The following is a 26,872-nucleotide window of genomic DNA, read 5'->3' on the forward strand; positions in this document are numbered from 1 at the left end:
GTTAAGGCCTATTTACCTCAGTTTCTATTACCCAATAGATCATGTTTATCTTTCAACAAAAATTACAAAGCACGATAAAGGAAAGAAAATACAGTCTGAAGAGACAAAGCAAGCATCAGAACCAAGCTCAGATATGACACAGATTGTGTAATTACCATGCGGGAATTTAAAATAACTGTTATGTGTTGTGTTATGTTATGTTATGTTGTGTTATGTTATGATATGATGTTATGTTATGTTATGTTATGTTATGTTTTATTTTGTTATGTTATGTGTTATATTATGTTTTGCTATGTTATGTTATGTTGTTGTGTCCTCTGATGGGGAAAAGAAGACAACATGCAAGAACAAATGCATAATGTAAGATATAAGTTTCTATCTCTATAGAAACTCTAATAAAGAACCAAAAGAAATACTAGAAACAAAAAATACTACTAGAAAAATTAAAAACATCTTTGATGGGCTCATCAGTAGAATGCTCATTGTCAAGAAAGAATTAGAGAGTTTGCAGGTAGATGAATAGAAACTTTCCAAACAAAAATATAAAGAGAATAATTTTAAAACATCTAAGAGCTATGGAACTATTTCAAGAAATAAAAACTTTGCCTTACTGATGAGTATAAAGTGATATTTCAATGTTTCTTAGGTCTTTTAAAACCTTGTCCTAACGTTCAAATGCTGGTCTCAAAGCCAACAATTCGATTATGTTAACCTGCACGCTCCTCTCCACCCATTCCTCCTAACCTCTGCAGATATCCTTCCAATCATATTATTAGCCTATTTCATAATTTCCTCAACACTGAATTTTTCTTACTGATGGTCATTATTACTATTAGCTTCTAGAGTTTCCATTATGCTTCAAAAATTATCTTCTTTTTAAACATCCCAAATAAAAGAACAGAACAAAACTACAGGGAAAAAAAAAAAAAAAACGGAGAAAAGCAATCTGCCAGATTCAGAGTTCAAAGTACTGGTTATAAAGATGTTCAATGAACTCAGGGGAAGAGTAACTGAACTCAGAGAACTTTAACAAAGAGATAAGAAACATAGAAATGGGGATAGGAAACATAAAAAGAACCAGTCAGAAATGAAGAATACAACTGAAACAAAGAATATATTTAAGAGAATCAACAGTACATTAGATGAAGCAGAGGTTCAAATCAGTGATTTAGAAGATAAGGTAGCAGAAAACACACAATCAGAAAAGCAACAAAAAGCAGGCATACAAGCTAAGGAAGTACAGAGAGTCCCAAACAAGATAAACCCAAAGAGCCCCACAGTAAGACACATCATAACTGAAATGCCAAAGGTTAAAGACAAAGAGAGAATTTTAAAAGCAGCAGGAGAAAAGGAATTCATTACTTAGTAGGGAGCTCCCATAAGACTGTCATCTGATTTCTCAACAGGTACATGGCAGGCCAGTTTACCGCAATGCCACCCTGAACAAACCCGATCCCGTCTGATCTCAGAAGCCAAGCAGGGTCAGGCCTGGTTAGTACTTGGATGGGAGACCACCTAGGAAGACCAGGTGCTGTAGGTGTAAAAAATAATAATAAATTAATTTAAAAAGAAAAAGAAAAAGAAACAGAAACATAGCAGGCCAGAAGGGATTGGCATGAAATATTCAAAGTGAGATAAATTTGGAGTTTGCACCAAACTGTCTACTATAGTCGCTACACCTGAAAGCAAAAGTGAAATGAAAAAGATGTGTATCAGAGATCAAAAGTGTCTGATACAGGCACAAATCTGATCGCCATAATGAAAATTGAAATTCTACTATCTCTTAATAAAATTTTGTTTTACCAATAAAATACCAGACTTGATACTGTGATACAATAGCCCATTCTAAGGCCTCTGACTGGGGTCTAATCTACAATGAACAAGTTGCCTTAAAAATTATACAGTCAGAGGATTTGACATCAGCAAGACGGCAGAGTAGGAAACCCCAAACGCTTCTTCCTCTCACCAAAACACTGATTCAACTACAATACACCAACCAATTTCCTTTATGAGAAATTCGGGAAACAGCTAAGAGGCTCTTACACCCCAAACTGGCATGAAACTGGCTGCACTGAATGCTGTAGGAAAATTCATGGCACACTTTCATCATAATCCCTCCTTCTAGCACAGAACCATGTGATTCAGAGCTCCCCGGGGTGGAAAAAAAGACGACTGGACGATGATACACAAATGACTGGTATAGAAGTTAAAAGACAGAATAATAAAAATAATTATAACTATAAAAATATGTTAGTAGATACATAATATAAAAATATGTAATATGCATGTAATACGATTCAGTCCTTCCATCCATACTCCTAAGAATTTGGTATGTCAAGCAATGGTCAATCTGATAGTGTCATAGATGAACTGCTTTCCCTTTCCATTATGAAACAGTAACACCCAATTTTTTAAAGGCCACACTTAGAAGCCCTTAAGCAACCTTTCTCTTTCTCATGTGCAAGCTAAAGATGGTATTAGTTAATCCAAATTGATTTTGGCACACTCCCTAACACAAAAAGACCACTGCCATTTTATTTTGCAATTTTATGAATCCTGATGACTTTTCTCTACATTTCAGCATCACCACCAACATATGAGATAATGACGATTAGCTTAACAGATGCTGGGAATTCAACAGTGGATTTGTCCAATTCCACTAGAATCTTTATTTCCCATCAGTACTGGTTATGGCCATGTGGTGAAATTAAGCCACAATATCTGTGTTCTATCACTCAATTTATAAAGAACAGAGATTTCTACTCTGCTCATGCTCATAAAAGTTAAGTATTTGTTTTCATGGAAATCCAGATGAACTCTCATGAGCCAGTTACCATCACAGTAAACTAAAACTGGGTAAAGTCCCTGCATAAAAATAGTGCTCCTCAAAATGGAACAGACACTCCCTCATCTGTACTCTAATCAGCATATCTGCATTTTTTGTTTCACATCTCTACATTAGAAATCACTTCATAGAATTTAGATAACACTTAAAATCTTTTCTAATAGGTGCTCAAGATTCAGTACTAAGAAAAACTCACACTTTATAAATATCCATTCATTTAACTTTCCTTTTGTTTTATTACTTCACATTCTTGGTATCTGTTGATACTGTATCCGTATCTCAAACTTATTGTAATTTTTCTTATTTATTTACTTAATTATATGTCTCATTTGTATCAGTTGTTCAGTCCTATATTCTACTGCTCGTCATTTCTTTAATTAATAAATTTAAGTTTTTAACTAAGAAATAATATTTTAGATACAGTAGCATTCTAATAACATATACAGGGACTTGTTATATCATAATATCCTACTGGTATTTATATGAATAACACTTTTGAATAGGATCCGTGAAAAAATAATTAAAATTTTACATTATGTCTACAGCCATGCCACCCTGAACAAGCCCAATCCTGTCTGATCTCGGAAGCTAAGCAGGGTCAGGCCTGGTTAGTACTTGGATGGGAGACCATCTAGGAAGACCAGGTGGTGTAGGAGTAAAAAAAAAAAAAAAAAAAAAATCACATTATAATTATAGAAATTTAGTGGAATTCTATATTAAATAAGGATCCCTTTTCTGACTATATGTATTGAGGACCATGCTTTCTCAATTTTTGAGACAAATTTAAGGATTGCACTAATAGCAGAGTGTCAATCAACCAATACTTCTATCAAAAAGTAATGAAAATTAAAATACGCATCCTCAAAAGCCAGGTAATGTTGCATTTTCCAGATATGGAGACATAGAGTGTCCAGAGGCAGTGAAATTATTCCCAACACCATGTTTTCTGGCTTCATCTTCTCAGTTCCATTAAAACAAAAACTAGGCTTAGATTATGACCTCTAACTATAAGGAATGTATCAATACAAAACTTACATTAAAATTAACAAAGACAGACTATGCAACAACTGAAGGAGATGAAAGTTCTTATAGAAGAAGTAGATGGCAGAAACACACTGAGGCACACAGCAGTCCACTCTTCCGAGTCCCTCAGGGAACACTGAAGCTGTCCAGGGAGTGCTTGGAAAAAGAGAAGGCATATGATAGAGAGCAAATATCTTCATACAGCAGAACCAGAAAATTCAGGCTAGGCTTTCGAAATAAATATGTGGTGCTTCCAGAGAAGAATTTAAGAAGTTTCACAGAGGTCATGGCAGTGACATAAAGGAAGCAAGGTGAGAGAGAGACTGGTGGACACGGTAATACTATCCCTATCAATTCTAACTAAAAAAAAAAAAAAAAGCTGCCCAATTACCCAAACTGAGATTTGCCACACTTGAGAAGACAAGGGATAGAAAGTAGCAAGATGTTTTTTTTGTTTTTTTTTTTTTGTTTTTTTGTTTTTTGCCCCTAGAACAACACCAATTTATAGATAAAGTTTCAGACTACATGGGCCTAAGTCATCAGGCCCTTTTGTCCTTGGTCTTAATCTTTGTACTGTCCTTGGTCCTAACAACCCCCACAAAAGATGGCAGTTATTCTGTGGTCCCTCTAGCAGTACTCCAATAAGTCAGAATGACTTCAAGATGCCTTTCCTTAACTGCATAGCTATAACATCCTAGGCCCAATCCAAATGCATAGAATCCTCCCAGCTGAGGGTAAACTAATATCATGTCTAAAGTCAGCCCAGTGACTGACTGAAGCTAATGAATGGAACTAATGAAAACCACATTTGTCATACCCCAGCCCCAGGTTGTTTATTCATGCTATAAGTAGTACATTGTTGTCCATTGTATGTATAGAATTATACAACATATAATAATATCCCACCCTGATACTAACTACTCAATTACTGTCTGTCATTCCAGTGTCTGGCTTCCTATACTGCCATAGCATTCCATGCCCAGCCTCCAACAACTCTGAATGTCTCCCATTTTGAATACCATCCAGGGAGTTTTAGTCACCAAAAGTACTAATCAAAAGACAAACGCATTCATAAAGTAATATTACCTCAAAGAACCCCAAAATAGCATTTGTCAAAGCCCAAAGAAGAATAGCTAAGAAAATAATATTTACACTTATTTCGTTTTCTAGTAATGGATAATATTTACGTTACTAATAACTAGAGCTTGCCAATGACATTTAAAGGATTTTGAGAGTGATGAAGAAAGTATTTAACATTATTTTGAATTATAGCCCTGCCTATATTTTCCTATTTCTAAATATGGAAAGTAGAAAGAATAAGGATCGATACAAAAGGGAAAATGTAGGGGATTTAAGCAATATCAAAATAAATAATATTTTTTATAGTATGTTTACTTTTGTTTTGAACTGTCTTTTGGTATCTAAGCAGACATGAAATAAAACATGGGACAAAATTATCTAACCGATGGATGGAATGATGGAAACACTGAATACAGAAAACGGCTTTTGTCTGCAAAACGTCAGTCAATAAGTGAAATAAAAATAAACCCTTGTAAGTGGGATTCTCAGGAAGAACATAAGCTATAAAGCATTTCTAAGATGTGAATTGTCCAATATGCTAGCCACCAGCCACAAATGACTAGTGAACACTTGAAATGTGACTAGCTCAACTAAGAAAGTAAATTTTGATTGTATTTTAATTAATTTGAACTAAATTTAAAAATTCATGCTCCATTAAATCATCTGAAAACTTTCAAGTATGTTAGAAACAACCTGGGTACATGAACTTACTCTTTCAATTATTGATTTTGTGAAATATAAATTCATTTTAGTATTTCTAAAGAAAATTTGGTGTTCCGATATGCTCTAAATGTAAAATACACATGAAAATTTTAAGATAGTGTACAAAAAAGGTAAAATATCTCAGTAACTTTCATGTTAATTACATGTCAAAATGACAATATATTGTTTTAAAATCATTATTAAAATTGATTTCATTTGTTTCTTTTTGTTTTTATGTGGTTAGAAATTTTTAAATTACATATGTGACTCACATTATGTGCCTATTGAATAGTGCAGATCTCGACCATAATAACTGTACTGCAGCCAAAGCATTCCCCTTGGGATTTAGCACAGCATCACACACATAAATAAATATATGTTGTCTACATAAAAACTATCCATGGATTAGTGCAAATATTTCTTATTATACTTTCCAAAAGAATTAATTTTAAGATGAGTTTATTTTTTAGTAGAAAGATTATTTCGGAGACAGGTCAGGCAATGAGAGAAATGAGGACATTTTCTTCTCCTCCTTCAGAGAACCCACAATTAATTGAGAAAGGTCAAATCAAATCATCATGCTTTTTCTAAGTCCCCACGATGCTCCCAAGCATTTATTAAACTAAATACCTTTCTTTCCCCACCAATCTCATCATGGCTGCATCCAAAAATCATTTAAGTTCCAAGGAACGACCTAATAGTTCTAAGAAGAAATGGGAAAGATAGTAGATAAATGGGGTTAGAAACATAGTTGCTGGCATCACGTAAAACTAGTTAAGTCCTGATTTTGTCTGACAATGAAGAAGTTATTTAACCTCTAGAATCCTCTTTCCTCATTGATAAATTAGGATTAATAATAGTAACTACCTGTTAGGGTCGAATGGGTTTAAAAAAAAAATACATTAAATACTTAGCTTAGTGCCTGAAAGGGACAGAAACTCAATGTATGGGGGTCAGATGATGCTGATCATTAATTATCATTATTGTTATTACTATAACTATACCACCCCATTTCTGGCAATTCTCAGTAATTTGAACATCTTCTTAGATAATCTTAAATGGAGTAGGTCTCAGCATTTCTAGAAATAAAAGTCTCTTAGCTTTAGTTTCCTACTTTTCTTGTGTGAAATTATTGATCAAGCTGCTGGCTCTCAAGGGCCATAGAGAGTTAAAAGTGAACTTCACAATCGAATCAAGCACTGATATTTCATGTTTTTCCAGGAAATGTAAGATATCCTCCATACCCTCCATAGCTATTTTTAGATACCCTGTATTGACAAAGACTGACTATAGCTAGATAGAAAAATACTGTATGCACTTGTTTCGGTTGTGATCAGAGAATCTAAGGTCCAAGGGTTAGAGTAACTAAGAATGTCAGGATTATTTTATATTTTAAAGCAACTAGGCAGCTCATAAGCCCAGGCTGCCTTATCAATTAGCCACTGTTGACACAGTACCTAAGACCCACAATACTTTTAGGGCCCCCAAAATACTTTTTAATTTCTTTTGAAATCAGAAAAAAAAATTAACTTTTAGGTTAAAGGTAATGTTTTACTGTATATTATTAACATATTCTTCTTTAGAACAACAGTCATAAAATATAATTTTTAATACCTTATGGATGAACGGGCCCACAAAGGCAAAGGTACTTAGTCATGATACATCCCTGCCAGGCAAGAGGAGCAAGCAAGATGATGTTGCATCACTCAGAAATCACAGACTCTCTGCATAGGCTCTCATGGCCAGGGGAGCAACATGAAATAACAGTGTGTTTACATCAGGGGCAGATAGCCCTATCACTAGTCAGAGAATGCATGCAGAGCTAATATTCCAAAAGAGCATTTTAACAACTCCACATCTAGGTCTATGCCGTCCATAAGCCTTCAAATTCACTCACAAGCCACACACATCATCACAAAGAATTTAGCATCTGACATCTTGGCATCATGTTCAGCCTTGGTACTGTCCTATTTTGCCTTGACACTTCTGGCTTTGTATGATATAATTAGACCTCCTTTTTATACCCGTGCCTCTGTCTTCAGCCTACTAGATGATGGGCACTGCTCTGACTTCTGTTTCTCTGTAGTACTAAGATTCTCTCTCCATGCTCACTCAGATCACCCTGGAGCCATTCTGCCTTATCTTGCCCTGCTCCTCAGACCCCTTCACAGAACTTCTATGCTCTCCAAAGCCTTCACGAAAATAAGAGAAATTTATACCATATGATATAGCACCTAGGAACCAGATAGACGTGATTTTGAGTTACTGGTTCTGCTAAACTACCTTCAACTTTAATGTCTTTGATACTCAGTTTGGGGCTGTAAAGTAGAGATAGTGGGCTGACCTCCTAATTGACTTACCCTGTCCTTTGGAAGTGAAAGGCAGGCAGCATTTTAATAAGTGGTATTTTTTCACTCCTGCTTCATACATAAAGATCTTGAATGAATGCATTAACAAACACTTACAGATTACCTATCATATGTATATATTGTTCTAGATACTATAGATACACAGGTAACAAAAACAGAATTCCTGCCCTCAGAGAATTTATACCGATGTATGGAGACAGACAGTAAACAAATAAACCAGTAAATAGCATGTCAGATCATGAAATGATAACTGTTACAGAGCAAGATAAAACAGAGCAAGGGAGACAGTGAGTGAATGGGGTGTGTACAATTCTTTTCCGTAAGAGGGTTAAGGAAAGCAATATTTGAACAGATTCCTAAAGAAACTGGGCAAGAAAGCCATATGCAAACCTAAGGAAAGAACCTTTCAGAAAGAGGGAACTATAAGTAGAAAAGCACTAAATAAAGAACATGCTTGGCATGTTTGAGAAACAGCAAAAGCTGAAGGAAAATCTCTTTTAGCCCAAATGCTAGTAGGGAAGCATACTGTGCCTTCAGACACCACCGACTCATCCATGAGCAATGATGTTCATTCCCCACCTAGAATGGGAAGCAGGAGAGGAACTGGATGCGATGGGAGAAGGATGCAAGCTCCATAGTCAGGTCTGGCAGTGTATTTTCAATTTCAATTCAACAAACCTTTTTTGAAGTTATGCAAGATCCTATACTAGCCTCTAAAAGAGGATAACGTTAGAGAAGGTCACTGATAAGAAAGAGCTCATTTTATCTGAAAAGCTGTCACATTCAGAACTTCCTAAGCACCACTTTACATGTAACTGCAAAACCCCTTCAAAGAAAAATAAAATAAGTCTTGGACTTACTACCTTTTTGGGTTATCTAGCCCATGTCACTTCTCCCTAATTAGTACAGATAATTGAAAGTTAACTTTATTTTCAAAGCAGAGAACAGCTAATTGGACCACCAGCTGGAAAATGGAGTGTTTACAGATTGTGATCATATTAAAACTAGAAGGAACCCAAAAGTGTCATTTAACCCACCTATCTGCCTGCAAACAGGACACGTCTCCTATTTGTCCAGGCAAACCAGGGCTCATGGCTTCAAGTCCATCTCAATCAATGTGTTTGGCCAAGTTTTATGTCAAACTATATGTGGCATCTCTTAGCAGGAAGATAATGTTTCATGGTAATTTTATATATTTGAAATTTTTTTATCTTTGAAATTTTATATATTTGAAATTTTATATATTTGAAATTTTTTTATCTTTACTCACTTAAAAAACATAATGATATATTCAAATTAAAATAGTAATAAACATATACACAGAGTAAAAATAACTCCCAAGGAACTCTTCCAATTGATGAAATTTACTATATGTTTTTTTAAGTAAGTAGAAATTTTTAAAGGCTAGTGGTTGTTATGGTCTTAGGCTTTGTAGAACTAGCCACAAATTTTAATTTTTGAATGGAAAACTATAAGAAGGCAGTAAGTCTCCTTCCTGTTATTAAGGCTAAGCAAAGCAAACATTATTTTAACCTTTCTTGTATTTCTGGCTCACATTTACTCCACCATTTTACTGGACTTTCTCTTGCATTGCCCAATGTTGGGTGTTTGAACTTTTTTTCTCCTGCATCTGTTTTTTCTCAAACTCTCTTTTAAGTTTCTGTACTTGCTGTATAACTTTCATTTTCCTTCTGTGAATTTCCTCTGCTCCATTGCTTTTTGTTGATACATATCATTATACTACATCTTTACATTTTTGTTTTTACTCACTTTTAAAAATACTCTATCCCTGTTTTCCTTTTCCTCTTTTGGCTTCCACCGCTTTTTAAATTCCTACTTTCTCTCCTGCCCTGGTAAATGCACATCCCGTGCCACTTTGAGATATAACCTTAGTCCTACCACTCTTCCATGATGTGATGAAATCTTGGGCTGTTGGGTTCTTAATTATGTAAGCTGGCCAGAAGAGACAACACTCAAGTCTTGGATCTCAAGTTACCTACTGAATTACAAAGTTCGGAAATACTGAAATTATACCACTGCACACTTCATCCCACATTTTAACTGCAACATCTAAAGCGAAAATAGAGTTAGCAACAATACCAATAAGAAATACAGCCCTGTTGACACCTTCCCTGGAACCCAGTGAAACCCATTTCAGACTTTTGGATTTTGATGTGATGATTTTCTTACAGCCAAAAATATATTTTAAAATCTTACATTTAAAAATATTTTGAATATTATCTAGATATGACACTGTCTAAATAGTTTTATCATATAAGGAAATGTTATCAGAAGCATTAAACTTTCTAAATAATTAAAGTATTCAACTTTCTAAATAATTATTATGATTTATATTGTATTCCAAAATAGCCCTGGTAGTCGCTTCTCTAATTTTGTCTTATATTCTTTTTTCATGGGACTTTTTTAATCCTAAACAAGATATTCGAGTTTCTGAAATATTAGACTGATTTCTGCACAACAAATAAATTTAAGTTACTAATATTTGAGTTATGTAAATAAGTTTTTAAATCTTGTTAAGCAAAGTCTCTGACAAAACCTGTTTGAATGTTGAAATTTTGGGGAACTTTATAGCTTTTTTTCTACTTTTCTCCTCTAGTCAGAAACGTTTATATTTTCTATGTGTGTGATTTTATCAGTTCATCAGTCAAAATTACTTATAATTCCATGATACTATGACTTAAAATGTACATAGACTTTTGACAAGAATGCTGAGGAGTAGGAAAGCATTACAAATATTTCTTACCCATGGACAAGCTTAAAACCAAGCTTAACATTACGACTATCAAAAATTCACCCCCAATATTCATCAGGCAGTCACTGGAAAATGCTCAGCTTCACTTACACATACCGTCAATATGAGTAACTTCCTTTAGATATCAACACCCTCCAACTTCCTCTTATTCTCTCACCCCAGGTCTTTCAGGTGCTTATTTTTACTGATAAAGTAAGAAGTGAAAAGTCTTAGAAATACCATTTGAAAGGCTAAGGATCCCAAGGGGAAAGAATAAAATCTCGAGATTTCCAGCAGAAAAAAATTCTAATTCATCCACAACGCTTTATCTCTCCTTTCCAAAACTTTATCATCTTTAAAGTCTGCAGCTCTACCAGATCCTGGGCCATAAGCCATAAGGAAAGGCACTGACTGTGGGTACAACTGAGAAAGTCACCATTCTCATATGACCAGTGGCTAAGTCTTCATCTTATCAGTTTTTATAAATCCTATGCCACCTTTCTGATTTATCTTGAAAACTAAACCTTAGCTGAACATATACCAGCATTGTACCACCACTTGCTAACCCTTGGATAGATTCTAAACAAAAAAGTAAAATAGAATCCTCTTTAAAAAAATATTGGAGTTATTTTTGAACTTCTGGTTCTCCTTTTAAATTTGTCCCATGCATTACAGATCCATGTTGTCTTAGAGTAGTACATGATTTCCTTTGCTTGAAAAAAGCAAAATATTGTCTCTTGGCAGGTTGTTTTTATTGTATAAACTTGCCAATGAGCTATTTTGCATCTTATTATGCAGTCTAATTTGCCAATAACCAATTACAGCCATTGCTGAATTAACTCCATTCTTGCAGCATCACAATAATGAAACAAGGAGTCTGATGGCATCACTTACATGGAATTCATTATAATAGAAGTAGGTATCACACTGTTTCACTCTTCTATTCGCATATACGCATCATTCCTCCAGGCTTTCATGCCTGAAATAGATTTACTGAAATCCCAGCCTCTACTACATGATAAACCTAAAATTCAAAAACAGCCAGGACAAGGACATAATGTTCTATCTTTACAATGAAATACAGATTTCCTATTAAAAGGACAATTCTCTGTTTCAAAAGATTTAATAGTATGGTCCTTTAAAAATAATTCTAGATAGCTAAATTTTAGGACTGAAAATATCCTACTGTAAGAAATATTTTAGCCTTATTGTAATTTGTACAAATTTTCAGACACTATCGGTCTTACTTCTTACTGTTTTCTTTGAAGAGATAGGTCAGACTTAGGAGTTCAACTGCATTTTCTTATATTATTTATTTCAGCTATCTTTGTAACTTGTTCGAAATGGCCTCACTCTTATTGACACATTTTCAGTGGTTGTGCAGAACATGTTGATATTTTCCTAGTGTTTTCCTACTTTTGCATCAACTCGGTCATCTTTTCTCACTCATTTGCAACCCCACCCTCTTTTCTTTGAAGTCTCTGTCTACTTAAAAATAAACTTCATTGAGCCTAATGGCTATTACATCAAGAGGGAAAAAAATTCAAACACGATGGTAATTAAGTACATAACCTTTAACTGAAATGAATATTTCCAAAATAACAGTGAACAAATATGGTCCAATAGCCTATAGAGAGCTCATGTATAACACAATAGCAATATTGCCCCACATCATATTTCCCCATAAATGTTTTCAAACAGTACTTGAACACCGTATTAAAATACAGTTTTCTACAATATTCAAGTAACTGAATAATGAGTGGAAATCCTTAGCCCCAGCCTCTGGGGACTGAAGTCATCACTTGACTGTGTGTCTGGTTAATAGCCACTAGATGGCCCTGTTTTGGGTTGCTCTGAAAAGTAGGGGCTGTGACAACTATGCAATGCAATAGATACTTATATTTCATTCAAGATATTATTTTGGAATTATCATCCTGAAATAGCTGATATGTGTAACATGTACATAGAAATAATGCAAAAAAAAATTCTACGTACATATTAAAGTGCTTTCTGTCACCTAAATTCATACATTCTTTATGTCATGTAAATTTACCATCCTAGTATCTACCACATTTTAAAATTAACGTTAAAGTGTGACTCACAAATTCCCTTCAATGGCTTGGCTGTCTCTGGTATATGCCTCTATGAAACCCCCTAGGCTTTTTGTTGTACTTTCCACCACATAACTGTGTGTCTTCCATACACTTATGGAGTCTGATTCACCAGGCATTATTCTCATTTCTTTCTACCATAATGTGAACTGTCAAATTCTTCCAGTTGGGCTAGGAAAACAAGATTGTCAGTCAATCTGGGTGCTTCTAATAGCAATTGCTTGCTAATGGAATTATGGGTGCCTGAGCACTTTATACAGTTATGTTTAACACAATAAACCTCTTTGAAAACAAATAAATGAAACTTAGTTTCCTCATATCACAAATCAAATGATTTTTTCCCCTCACCTTTAATATAATCACAGTGTGCTGAAACCTCACTACAACATACAGAATGCACAATTTTTCAGAGCCATCCTGCCGCTTTCTGGCATGTAGTAATTAAGCACCCAAAAATATTTGTTGGATGAGTAAAATAATACATGATTGTTTTGGTGTGCCATTTGCTAAACTACCTGTTCTACTGCAAACAGTGATATAGTGAGAACTATAAACCTCTTACTTTAGCATTGTCTCCTAATATTTGTAAAATAAATAATTATTTTTATTATTAGTTATGAGAGGATATGAGAGGGGACTGTAGGTCAGAACAGTTAGTAAATGTTGTCCCATTTCCGATGCACTTTTATGAAGAAAGGGTGAACCAAAGGAATATCAGTGTCATATAATATATTGTGGACATTTGAGCTTCAAGTCCTTATTAAAATAATACAGAAAAAAAATACTTAAGGACGTGAAATAGAAAGGAAACTGGGAAGATCAAAGCATGGGTTAGAGTCAGTAATTTAAAAATGAGTTATTAGATATTGAGAAGTGCGCACTTACTACTCCTTTAAGTAGGTTATGCCTAGTCCTTACAATAATTTTTAGAGTTTGGAATTCTTTACTTCTATTTAACTAATGAGGAAACCAAAACTCTAAGAATTTAAGTCACTTTTCCAAGATTTCATACCTAGGGAGAGTAGGTATAGAATCAAGTCAGACCCACCTGAATCTTAAACCCACATTTTCCCACTCTGCCAACAGTTTCTTCGAACTCAATCCACATGGGCCTTGAACCCATGAGATGTTCACATATCTCAAGTGCAGCAGATGGCACAGTAAGAGATGCAGTGGAGCAAACATTTGGAAAGCACGTATGAGGTTCCTATCAGAGCCAAGCACTGTGCTAGATAATTAACACACAAGAGTGAAGAGGCAGATGCCAGCCCTGCCTGTCTCTTGGGGAGTCCTGAATACATGATCAGGAGCAGATGAGAGAAAGGAAGAGGGACTCCAGATCTGCATCATCTCACACATCATAGACCTTTCCTAGAGATGTCAAAAGCAGCACTAGAAGTTTAAGTTAGACAAGATAAGGTAAGTTCACAAACAATGACCAATTTCAAGCAGCAGAAGCAAAGTGACAGAAGAAATAGCAGGATATAATAATAGTAATGACAATAATCAAAATTTGCTGAATGCTTACTAGGTGCCAAGCACTCTTACCCACTTAACATATGTTAACTCATTTAATATAAAAAGGGTGAGAGTCATTTGTAAGCTAAGAGGAGGAAGCTGCATTGTATCAAAGCTGATTACCCCTGAAATCTCCATGCAATTTTTAACCTTAATAAACTGTAGGCCTTGGTCTCAATCTATTTCAATGTCTACATATCATCTATGCCAAAATCATCATTTTAGCAGACAATTTTCAGTATTGAGATGAATAACTTTTTAAAAGATTAGAAAACTCCATTCAACAGCCAATTCATTTATTATCAGGAGCATATTTTACAGCCAACTCAGGTTGTCAGGCCCTTTGAAAAAAAAGTTACCTTTTCCAAGCCTCAACCTATTCTTTTTACAATGGAGGTGCCCTTTGAACAATTATTTCTCCAATCCAAGCCTGTGCCAGAGTGACATGGTCTCTCTACTAGGTAGCAATTTTCATCAGTCTTCACAATATTCAAAATAAAGTATTAACTTTTCCTCATTTATGCCTGGCATCTAAGCTACTTGTCTTGCTTTGCAATCAAGAGTATAGAATTCTATATTTCAGGATCCTTCGGTGGCCCCAGACTCAAACGAAGTGCTAATAGAGGACCATATCAGACAACTCATTGAGAAATGGCACAAGATTTGTAAAGACACTTAACAAAAGATAACATCCAAATGACTTATCAACATATGAAAAGATATTCAACTTCATTAGTCATCAGGGAAATAGAAGTTAAAACCACCATAAAATACTATCTCACACCTACCAAAATGCTAAAATGAAAGACTTTCAATAACAAGTATTGAGAATGGAACTCTGATGTACTGTTGGCAGGAATGAAAACTGAAAAACTACTTGGCAGTATCTATTAAAACTAAATGTATGTATATGCTATAGTGAAGCAATTTCACCCTCAGATATATACCCAACAAAAATGTATACATATATCACAAAAGGACATCTACAGAAATGTTCATAGCAGCACTATCTATAATAGCCATCCTCAAAACTACCCATCTGTCCATCAACAGCAGAATGCCCAAATAAATTGCTTTATATTCATATAATGGAAAAGTACACAGCAATGAAAATTAATGATCTACAACTACATTCAAAAATGTGAATAAGTCTCACAACATAACATTGAGGGAAAAAAGTCAGGAGCCAACACAAAAGGTTACATAGTGCTTGATTCCTTTTATGTAAAGTTCACACAAGCAAAACTCAGAATAGTGGTTACTTTGGGGAGAAAGACCATGACTACAGGGTGATACAATAGGAGCTTTTCAGGGCTATGATTATTCTTTTTTTTTTTTTTTTTTTTTTTTTTTTTTTTTTTTTGATGATCTGGGAAGCTTGTTATATGAGTGTGTTTACTTTGGAAAGTTCACTGGGATTTTTACTTACAATTTGTGCATGTATGTTGTTTGTGGTATATAGATTACATTTCATTAAAACTTTTCAGAACAAGAAGACGGTAAGGAGAGATGTATTCGTATGATGAATGAATATGATGAATATTTATGTCTTCAGTGAAATTGCTGCTAATACCAGTGCCTCTAAATAAGTTCCATGTAGTAAATTCTTCTTAGTATAAATCATAGAAAAATATTTGTCTCTTCTTAATATCTTCATGTTTCATTTATTAGGAAACTCAGAGCTGACTTGAACACTTCAGTGCAGTAATTGCTTTTAACCAAAGTTTTCAAGCATTTCTAACTCTCCAATTTAGTATTTATTTTATTGTTCTTTAACCCTTTTTTCCAATGATTCCATCATTTTCATGTCAATTCAAGCAGCTGGCATCCTTGAAACCTTTCTGGAACTTATAGATGGATAAAAATGCATACTCGAGAGTAATGAGGATAAATTAGTAACCAAATATAGCCTCCCAAATTATCTGATAAATGAATAGGTAGATATTTTGTTTAACTTTTAGTACACTCTTTATAAATTTCCCTATAATATAATTAATTTTAAGTAAAAAGCTACTAATTATATATTCAAGTAAACAATTTTAATGTATTCAATGCAAATATTAAATCTAAGTAGACTATAACAATCATAGTCATTATGCTGGACTATCTCTGATTGAGCCTGTCCCTTATTTGGTAGAGAAGAGAGGAGAGTTCACAACATCCTTATCATGAAAAGTCAGTGTTATAAAACCCACAAAGACATTTTTTCAGACAAAAGGAAATTTACTATAACAAATGAACCTGAATGTAGCCCGAAACTCTCAATAAATGAAAAATAAAAAACGAACATAACAATATAAATGGTGGCGAACCAATAAAGATGTTATTTGATGAGTTTACCATAAACCACAAATAAAGGAAAATAGGGAAGAACTGATGTAGGACAGAGATAAGTATAAACTGAATAGACCTTGTTTTCCTATTGTTTATGAAAAGCAAATAAATGTCAAATTGTGTAACCGTAATGAAAATAAGCAAACTTCAAATATTTGAAAAGAGGTTATTTCAAAAAGAAAATCCAAGTCGACTTTCAACTATTAATAACTTGATCTTCCCAAAGGGGTTGTTTGGTTTGTTTGGTTGCTATTGTTATTGTTGTTATTGTTGTTTAAAAAGTAGTCTGACAGACTTTCTCCATTAAGCAAAACAATCTTACGTTTTCATTTCCTATTCTTTCTGGTAAATACCCCACCAAATTCCTTACTGATCTTTTTTTATTCCCTTAACTAGGTAGATTAGATTTCTTTTTTCTATTTTCTCTTCTCTTGCTCACTAAATAATATTTCTAAAATAATAATAGGTACGTACAGTTAACACATATTGAGTGATAACTGTAGGTTCAACACTCTTCCAAACATGTTACATATAATAATTTTTTTAATCCTCAGAACAACTTGAAGGGCTAGGTGCTATCATCACCCCCACTTTAGAGATAAGGAAACTAAAGCACAAAGCATTTACGTTATATCCCAAGGTTACCTAGTTAATATGTTAACTATCAAATCCAGTAATATGAGAATTCCATGCAGGTTAATTATTCACCATATGATAAAATGAATCTCTAAAATACAAAGATTCAAATGTTATGTCTATAGGAAAAACAACTTTGCAACAATGTTGAATTATTTAAATCTGTATTATTTTCTTGCAAATTACCACTGTTCACATAATAACAATTTACTCTGCAGTTAAGACCCAAAAAATGCCCCTAACTACATTGATACCTTAAAAAAGAATGTGGGCATTCTGTTTCAAAGGCTACCTCAGCTAAAAAGTTTTTCTTAAATAAAGGTAAATACAGTAAAACTACTATTGCAGAATGTCATGTCTAACATCAGAAGAGTTTGAGAAACTTCCTCAATATTCCTCAGTGATCATCTTCAAAAATACAGCTCACTCTGCAAAAGTCTCCCCATCAATGAAATCAGTAGCAACTTTGTCAGTAATCAAATGAGTAGACAAATAATATAATGTAAAAATAAGTAGGTTCCCTCTGTCTAAAAAGGAATAAACATGGGCCAGCTGAAGATTACCCTTAGCATACCTCTTCTTCACAATCTGACCAGCTGATCTCTGAAATAAACTTGCTAAAGATGGTCAAGCTAACATTAGCAGAACTTCAGGAAGAGATTATATAAAGCCTGGTAGGAATGATGGTGACTCATCCTGGAAAATACAGAGATCCACAGCAAGAGGTGATTGTGTATGCAGAATACTCACACAAAGACAAACAGTGAAAAAAAAAAAGGAAAACATTACAAGATTGAGTGATTCATTTTAAAAACAGATTTAGTAGTTTAACTTTTAATTAAAATAAAATAATAAAAATGGTTAAGTAAAATACAAGTTTAAAAGAAATAATTTGTAAAACATTTGTCTAAGAAGTAGTATCATATTATTTGAAAGACTGTGATAACTTACAAATGTACACTATAAACCTTCAGGTAACTACTAAGTTATTAGAAAAAAAAGGAATAGCTAAATAAGGCAATAAAGGAGATAGAATGGAACACTGAAAATAAACTCAATATATAAAAAGACAATAAAAGAGGAAAAGAGAAACAAAAGAACAAACAACATACAGAACAAAGGAAAAAATTAAAAAATAGATTTAAACCCAACGATATAAAAAATTAGATTAAAAGTAAAAGCTATGAATATTTGCATTGATAATAATAACTGTCTATTCAGAGACAACATGATCATGATCATATACATTAAAAATTATAAGTAATTTACAAAGGAACTGTTAGGACTAATAAATGAAGTTACTAAGGTGGTAGGATACAACATAATTATAATAGCACCTAAAAGCCTGAAATATTTAAGGATAAGTTATAAAACATTGATGAGAGAACTGGAAGAAGACCTAAATGAACGGATAGATTATACCATGTTCATGAATTGAAATACTAAATATTATTAAGATGTCAGTTCACAAATTGATCTGTAAATTGGGCACATTCTCAAAATTCGAGATCAATTGGGTTCTTAGGCTTTGTTGTTGCTGTTGTGTTGGATTGTTTTAGAACGTTTTTTTTTTTTTTTTTTTGGTTATTTGTTTTAATTGTTTTTTCCAATAGTAATTTAAAGTTAATTTTAGAATTTATATACAAATACAAAGTACCTAGATTAGCTAAAATTTTTTAAATAAACAAAAATAAGGATTTATATTACCTGATTTTGAGACCTACTATATAAAGTTACAGCAATCAGAGCAATATAATATTAGCATAAGGATAGACAAATGGATCATTACACAGAATAGAGAGTTCAGGAATGAACGACAAACATGTGATCGATGGATTTTTAAACAAGATGTCAAAATAACTCAATGGGAGAAAGGTAGTATTCAACAACTGATGCTGAATATTTATTATATATATAATAAATCTTGACCCTTACCTCATATGCTACACGAAAATAAGATTTTAAAAAATTGATTGTAGACCGAAGCATAAAAGTCCAAACTGTAAAACTTCTAAAATAATACATAAGAAAAAATATTCCTGAACATTAGGTTAATCGAAGACTTCTTAACCAATACAAAATGTGTACAAACACACATACACACACCATAAACTGTAAATCATTAAGAAAAAAGACAATAAACTGGACTTTATCAAATTTAAAACTAATACTTTTCAAAATTGTCATTAAGAAAATGAAAAGGCAAGCCACAACTGGGAGGAGGGGGGAAGTTGGAGGAGGTGGATAGCCAATATTTCTGACACACACACACACACACACACACACACACACACACGTGTGCACTTTTAAAACTCAATAATAAAAAGATGATCTAGTTTTTTTTTTAATTTGGCCGATGGCTTAAATGAACTCTTCATTAGAAAATATATACAAATGGCCAATAACCATTTCTCAAGAAAATGCAAAATTACAATGAACTAATATTGCACATTCTTAGAAGGTTAAAATTAAAAAGAGCGATAACAAGTTTTGGCAAGGAAGTGGAGCACCTGAAAACTCACACATTGATGATGAAATGTGGAATAGTAAATTTACTTTGGAGAACATTTTGGCAGCTTCTTATAAGGTTAAAAATTAGCCATATGAATGAAACTTGCTACTCCTCAATATTTACCAAGAGAAATTGAAGCATATGTGTACCAAGAAACTTGAACACAAATATTCATAATAGCCCAAATCTGGAAACAATCCAAATGTCCAATAACATGTGAATGGATAATTAAAAAGTGATCTGTTCAAATAATGGAATATTATTCAGCCATAAAGGAAACACACTACTGATACACATAACATGTATGAATCTCAAAAACAAAATGCTTAGCAAGAAAAGAGTACATAGTGTACAAAACTATTTTAATGAAACTATAAGAGAAGCAAATCTAATCTCTGGTGTTACAAAGCGATGAGTATTTGTCTAGGTCTACTGGAATAGTGACTGACTATAAACGGCATGGGAAAAAATTCTGGAATAATGGAAACATATATTTTGAGTGGAGTGGTGGTTACACAGGTATATACATCAGTCAAACTCATCCAAATGTACGTGTAAAATTCATTCATTTTATTGCATACATATTAATAAAGTTGATTTTAAAAGGAAAATATTTGATAAATAAGTGGTACAATAAAAAGAACTGAATGATAAAGAGATCTGGGTATTAACTCAAATAGCCCAAACAATGTAACTGAAATCTGCAATCATTTACCATCCATTTATTCATTCAGCATTTTTATGTATGTCAATATTTTATTTATATATATTAATTTGATTACGCTAGAATTATTTTATCAATCCTTTTGACTCTATGACCCTGAGTTAAAATTGGCAAAAAGAGAAATTTGCATGACACTTGGAAGGCAGAGTGAGGCAGCAGCCTTACTTTCTGAAGGTCCATCACTGTGGTTAGTTGTTGTGATAGACTCAAAGGTATCCATGGGTTCTAAATTGTCTGTGTCTCTTCCACTCCATATCCAGCTCAGATACGCCACCAGATACTTGGTATAGGGCTACAGAGGTGTGGATAGCAGCACCATTCCCTCTTCACATATTTTTGCCTTTCCCTTCAATATGATTTATGAATCTGAACATGGATTTCTCAGTTTAACCCTGACTATAAACGGCATGGGAAAAAATTCCTTGACTATAATTTTTCCAGTTCTTCCTACAATTGAGTAAGGTTTCATTCCTACAATAAATCTATTATGATAGGTGGCTCACTTTTTCTATAAAGGGTCAGAGAGCAAATATTTTAGGCTTCACAAGGCAGAAAGCAAAATCAAGTATATTAAGTAAGTATTCATATGACAAGAGAGAAACAAATTTTCACAAATTTTTATTGACGAAATTCAAAATAAAATAATCATAATTGAGTACAATTTTTATAATATACATCTATTAATTAAAAGAATAATATTTTGGTGGACATTGTTTTTTATTAAGATTCAAAGTTAGTGTTCCCTATTCCTGAGCACACACTATTATTTGAGCATATTCATCACTCATAAGGCATTCATAGAGGTCTATTAGATTCTTGTCTTTATATTTGCCCTTTAGCATTTCACTAAATTACAGGTTAATTACTTCCAGTTGCTGGGTTAAATAGTGCTTGCTGGGAATAGGAGAAAATAATTGCAAAGCCTGTATCTGACGAGGAAATATTTCAAAACATAAAGAACTACAACTGAAAAACAGAAAACTTAAGCTCAAATTTTAATCCCATTTTCAAAAATGAGCAAAGGATTTGAATAAATACTTCTTCCATGAAGAGGTACAAAGGGCCAATAGCCCATAAAAAGATGTTTAACATCACTAAGTGCTGTTTTGTCGTTGTAATTTTAAGTTAAATTCATTAAAAAACATTATCAAGTGTTTATTTAACAAATATTAATTTCTAAATCATGCAGTGTACAAAAATCATGAGGTCAGTTCTTTAGAAAAAATTTCATTCTTTTCAATGAACTCAAAAAAATCAGTGAAAACCACAATAAGATACCGCTTTACACTGATTAGGATGAAGATAAACACACACACGCAACACACATATTAGCAAGGATATGGAGATATTGGAATCCTTGCATGTTGTTTCTGGTGAGAATATAAAATGGTACAGCCACTGTGGACACAGTTTGGCAGTTTCTCAAAAAGCTAAGCACAGAATTATCATACGATCCAGCAATTCCACTTCTAGGTACATACACAAAAGAAGTGAAAGTAGGGACTCAAACAGATAATTATACACTGATGTCACAGCAGCATTATTCACAGCAATCAAAAGGCAGAAACAATCCAAGTATCTATTGACAGATAAATGGATAAGCAAAATGTGGTTTATTCATGCAAAGGGATATTACTTAGTTTTTAAAAAAAATAAAGTTCTGAAATATGCTACAACATGGATGAACCTTTAGAATATTATGCTAAGTGAAATCAGCCAGATTTAAAAAAGTACAAACATTGTATGATCCTACGTATATGAGGTACCTAGAATAGGCAAATTCATAGAATAAAGGTTGTCAGGGGCTTGGGAGAGATGTAAATGGAGACTCATTGTTTAGTGGGTACAGAATTTGGGGTGATGAAAAAGTTCTGGAAGTGAATAGTGATGATGGTTGTACAATAATGTGAATATACTTAATGTCACTTAAGTATTTAAAATGGTGAATTTTATGTTGTGTATATTTTACCATGGTAAAAACAAATTTAAGAGCTGCTGGACTGTAGTTTAAGCTTAGAAAATATGTCTGTCACAAATTTGTGTAGAAATGAAGATCACGCGTCTTGTTTTAACTTTAACAGTACTTATGTGTATAAAGTAGTTTAATGTTACTCATGATTGAAACAATATTAGTTGTCATTTAAATGATTTAACCATAGTATAAGTGTCACAGATAAGTGCTGTTTTGCCTTTGTCATTTTAAGTCATATTCATTAAGAAACATTATCAAGTCTTCAGCAAAAGCTAGTTTCCAAAGTCATGCAGTGTGCAAAAATACTGAATGAGGTCAGTTCAGAAAAATTTCACTCTTTTCCATGAGCTTAAACAATCACAGTAAACCTTTAGCACTGGGGCCATTACATTGCTATGTGGTAGAAGTTAGATTATCCAGCTTCTATTTCTGGCAAAAATTCATAAAATTGATAATGGTTGAGTCTATAAGAGCTAACGAAGTTTACCACTGATGCCATGGGTTCATAAACATGATAAATTTAAGTATTTAAAAACAAAATGCCTCTGGTGAATAGCAGAATGCATAACCACAGACTTTAAACACTTTATATTTTTATGAGCTTTGTCCATTTGTCCAACTCTTTCTCTGCTCCACATATATCTTACTGCTATTGGCAGTAGTACATCTCAGCAGTATCCACTTCAAGGTCGTACTAAATTAGTGTTTTCTCAAATTCTTTAAAAGTATTGTCACTTGTAACTGTTCCACACAGACTATTCATAGGGGCTAATGAACTCGAACATGGCACTGACTCCAAATAAACAACTGAGCAGAGTCAGTAATATCTATTGATTCTTCAAGAGCCAAGGAAAAACATTCAAAATCCATTGCCTTATTTTTTTAATTGATTTGATGTTGCTCCCAATATCAACTTTCAAGCAACTATTCTCTCCAAAAGATTAATAGTCTTAAACAAGTTTATTTTCTCTTAACGCTTTCCTTTGGTTGCTGCAGTCAAGCACAATACCGTTAACTCACTATAGTTAAACAGTTTTCCTCGCTTTGCTAACAAATGAGACACCCGGAAACTTACTCTGGTTATAGTCTCATTTTCATTTTTTTTTCTTTTTCTGAACAAATTATCCTGCGATAGGATATTCCAGTTTCAATTATCAAATCTTTCTGTTTTTTGCCTTCTCATGAGTTGGAAATGTTGTGATAAGTACTCAGTCTGACAATGCTGACACATATTGTATTCTTTTAGCACAGCTATAGTGTTATTAGACAAAAACACAGTGCTTTGCTATCTACTCGAATAACAAAATAATTCACACTCTACTGTGCCTTGAAAGAACAATATTCAACGTCTACTTTTTTGGTTTGACACAATAAGTATGCACTACTATAATAAATATGTATTTAATTTTTTTGAATATCATGAGCTGACAATATACGTGGTACTTGAACACTGCCAACACTGTCCTTTGCAGTGTGCCAAGCAGCAGGGCAAAGTGAGGAGAGTATCACGTACAATATTTCTTACACCTACAACTCTGCTTTTGATCATAAACACATTCTTTGATAACATGTACATGAAGAATGTGGCTATGTTACAATAAGACTTTATTTATGGACACTGAATTTGAATTTAATATAATTTTCATATCATAAAATATTATTCTTTTGATTTTTTTCCCACCACTTAAATATGTGAAAAGCACTCTTAGCTCAAAAGCTGTATAAAACTAGGTGGTGGTCCAGATTTGACCAGTGGGTCATCATCTGCTGACATAGTCCATATCTCATAGTGGTTATAACCCACTGATGGCACTTCAATTGATACAATATGTATTTAATGCCAAGTGTCTGTCAGACCCCTGTCAGGCAAAGAAGATGCAAAGATAAATACGACAGGGTCTCTGTTTTTAAAATATCTACATACATTCAATATTGCTTCAATTATATTAATTGACGTGAAGCAGTTAAATATATTACTTTAGATGGTAGAAGTTTTGTGATAAAAATCTAACAAGTGTTTCCCTACCATCTACTATATACTTGGTATGTATATAGTACCAACTGAGGTGCCAACTGAGGTACCAACGGCTTTACTCCATAAGGCCTTCCCAATCTTATTTGGAAAATAAGACATGCCCGTATTAGTTATCTATTGCTGTGTAATAAATTACCACAAATTAAGTAACTTAAAGCAATATGCATATATTATCTCACAGTTTCTGTAGGTCAGGAGTCCGGTCATGGCTTAACTAGGTCCTTTACCTAGGGTCACACAACTGCAATCAAGATGTCATCTAGGCTTCCTTCTCATCTGGAAGCTGAATTGGGGAAGAATCCATTCCCAGGTTCATTCAGGATGCTGGAAGAATTCATTTCCTTGCGGCTCTCAGAGTGAGGGTACTAGCTTGTTGCCTATCATCTGGAGGTTTCCCTCAGCTCATAAGGGCTACTCTCAGCTCTGTGCCTCACAACATGAACTTCCTGAATGTACTTCCTCGATGTCATGTACTTCCTTGATGTTAACTAAGGAGAAAGTGTCTATCTGGAATGAGCCTGCAACCCAAATGGAGCTTGATACCACATAACATAATCAAAAGAGCAACATCACAAAACCTTTGTGTATCTATTGAATATATACCAGGATACAGTTTCCGCCCACATTCAAAAGGAGGAAATAACACAAGGGCATGAAAATCAGAAGGCATATATCAGAGGGACCACTGCTAAGGCATAATGAGAAAAACAATAAAATATATGATCAAAGGGAAATGGTATGATATAGGCCATTGGTTTTCTAAGCATGTAGAGAATACAGTATAAACAGGAATTATTGAATAAGGCCCCATAGAGTAAAAAAGTTCCCAGCTTGCTTTTGAAGGTTATGTAGGCTAAAGCATTTATAAAATTCCTTGGGAAATGATACCATTCATGATAATGCAGTAACAACATATAACTGGAGATTTACAGTAAAATGCTGAGACTCACCAGAATTTTTGAACCCTGTTCAAGACAACCCTTTGTCACTATCAGTTTTTTAAGTGTTAAAAATGCGATATACTACCACAGGATCTAAATCCAGAATAAACTCCACTCTCTCAAATAAAATCCCTATAAAAGAACTCATTGCCAATTAAAAGCAGAAAGTAATAACGATATCCATTCCAGTCCTGCTTTATTTCACTTAAATAATTTGATAAATTATGTTAGCGGCATCCACCATTCCATTTAGTAAATACAAGAGGAGAGAGGAGAAGGTATGGGAAGATAAAAGAAGATAATTCCTATTTCTCCAGCATTCTTAAAGAATACTTACACTGCTGCAGAAAATGGGTCCATATATGGAGACTGATAAACCATTAGCACAGACGACACAATGCAACCAATGATGGCAATGCATGTTTATGATACTTTATAGTCAACAGAAGTAGTTTCATAACTAAAGGAAATGGGCATTTCTGGCTTCTCATATTCAAATGTTATTTTTGATTCACTTCTAACTTCCTTATTTAAACATTCTTTTCTCCCAAATTAGCCAAGAGATTCTTTCTCAGTGAGCACAAACCACATGGAAAGTTACAGTTTTTAAGTTGTTCCCAGTTTTTAGTTTTCGGTGAGCCAAACAGATTACATTGCTTCAGATTCAAAAATCTAACTTTAAAAATTCATGTTTAAATTTTTTAAAAAGCATGGAAATTTCCTACCAAAAGGTAATTTTAGGAGATACATGTGAATGTCAATTCTATGTTCTCAAACACTGATCAAATGATCCAAATGCTAGGAACATTTATGTATAGACTTTATTTCACCAATAAATATATTAAGTGAAAAATAATCATGTGAATAAAATAAATATATGAGAAACAGAGATAGAGATAAAACTTGGTCCATAAAAAACTGGAATTATCTGTAATAACAGATAAATCAGTACCATTTAACCTCCCAAATGTGGGTTTCTAGGAAAAGATGTGACACAGTCTACTAAGGAAAAAGCTCAAAGGCAAAAAGTGGTTTGTTCTGAGTCAAAGTTCCAGACCAGTTGGGTCTATATATAAAGGCTAAGATCCAAATAATGGACACTTTGACTACTATCTACATCACTCATCAAAAAATAAACAAATAAACAAACAAACCCTTTAGTCATTGCTTGTGCTAAAGATTATTTGGCTAACACTTTGATTCATTTTATTATATGTGCTCTCAATCCAAACTCATATCTTGACTTCTTTATTACTACTTATCGTAGAACAATTTTTCTAATTGTAGAAATTTGATTTCTCAGACTCTCCTTCAACAC

At 33.5% G+C, this 26,872-nt stretch overlaps 2 pseudogenes; both read left to right on the plus strand.

Annotated features, from left to right (window-relative positions):
• The first annotated feature begins 1,421 nt into the window (after positions 1–1,421).
• On the plus strand, positions 1,422–1,540 carry LOC118607311 (annotated as a pseudogene).
• Positions 1,541–3,382: 1,842 nt separating this feature from the next.
• On the plus strand, positions 3,383–3,501 carry LOC118607441 (annotated as a pseudogene).
• The last annotated feature ends 23,371 nt before the right edge of the window (positions 3,502–26,872 follow it).

This window comes from Rousettus aegyptiacus, unplaced genomic scaffold (assembly GCF_014176215.1).
Source record: "Rousettus aegyptiacus isolate mRouAeg1 unplaced genomic scaffold, mRouAeg1.p scaffold_m13_p_8, whole genome shotgun sequence".
Classification (NCBI taxonomy): Eukaryota; Metazoa; Chordata; class Mammalia; order Chiroptera; family Pteropodidae; genus Rousettus; species Rousettus aegyptiacus.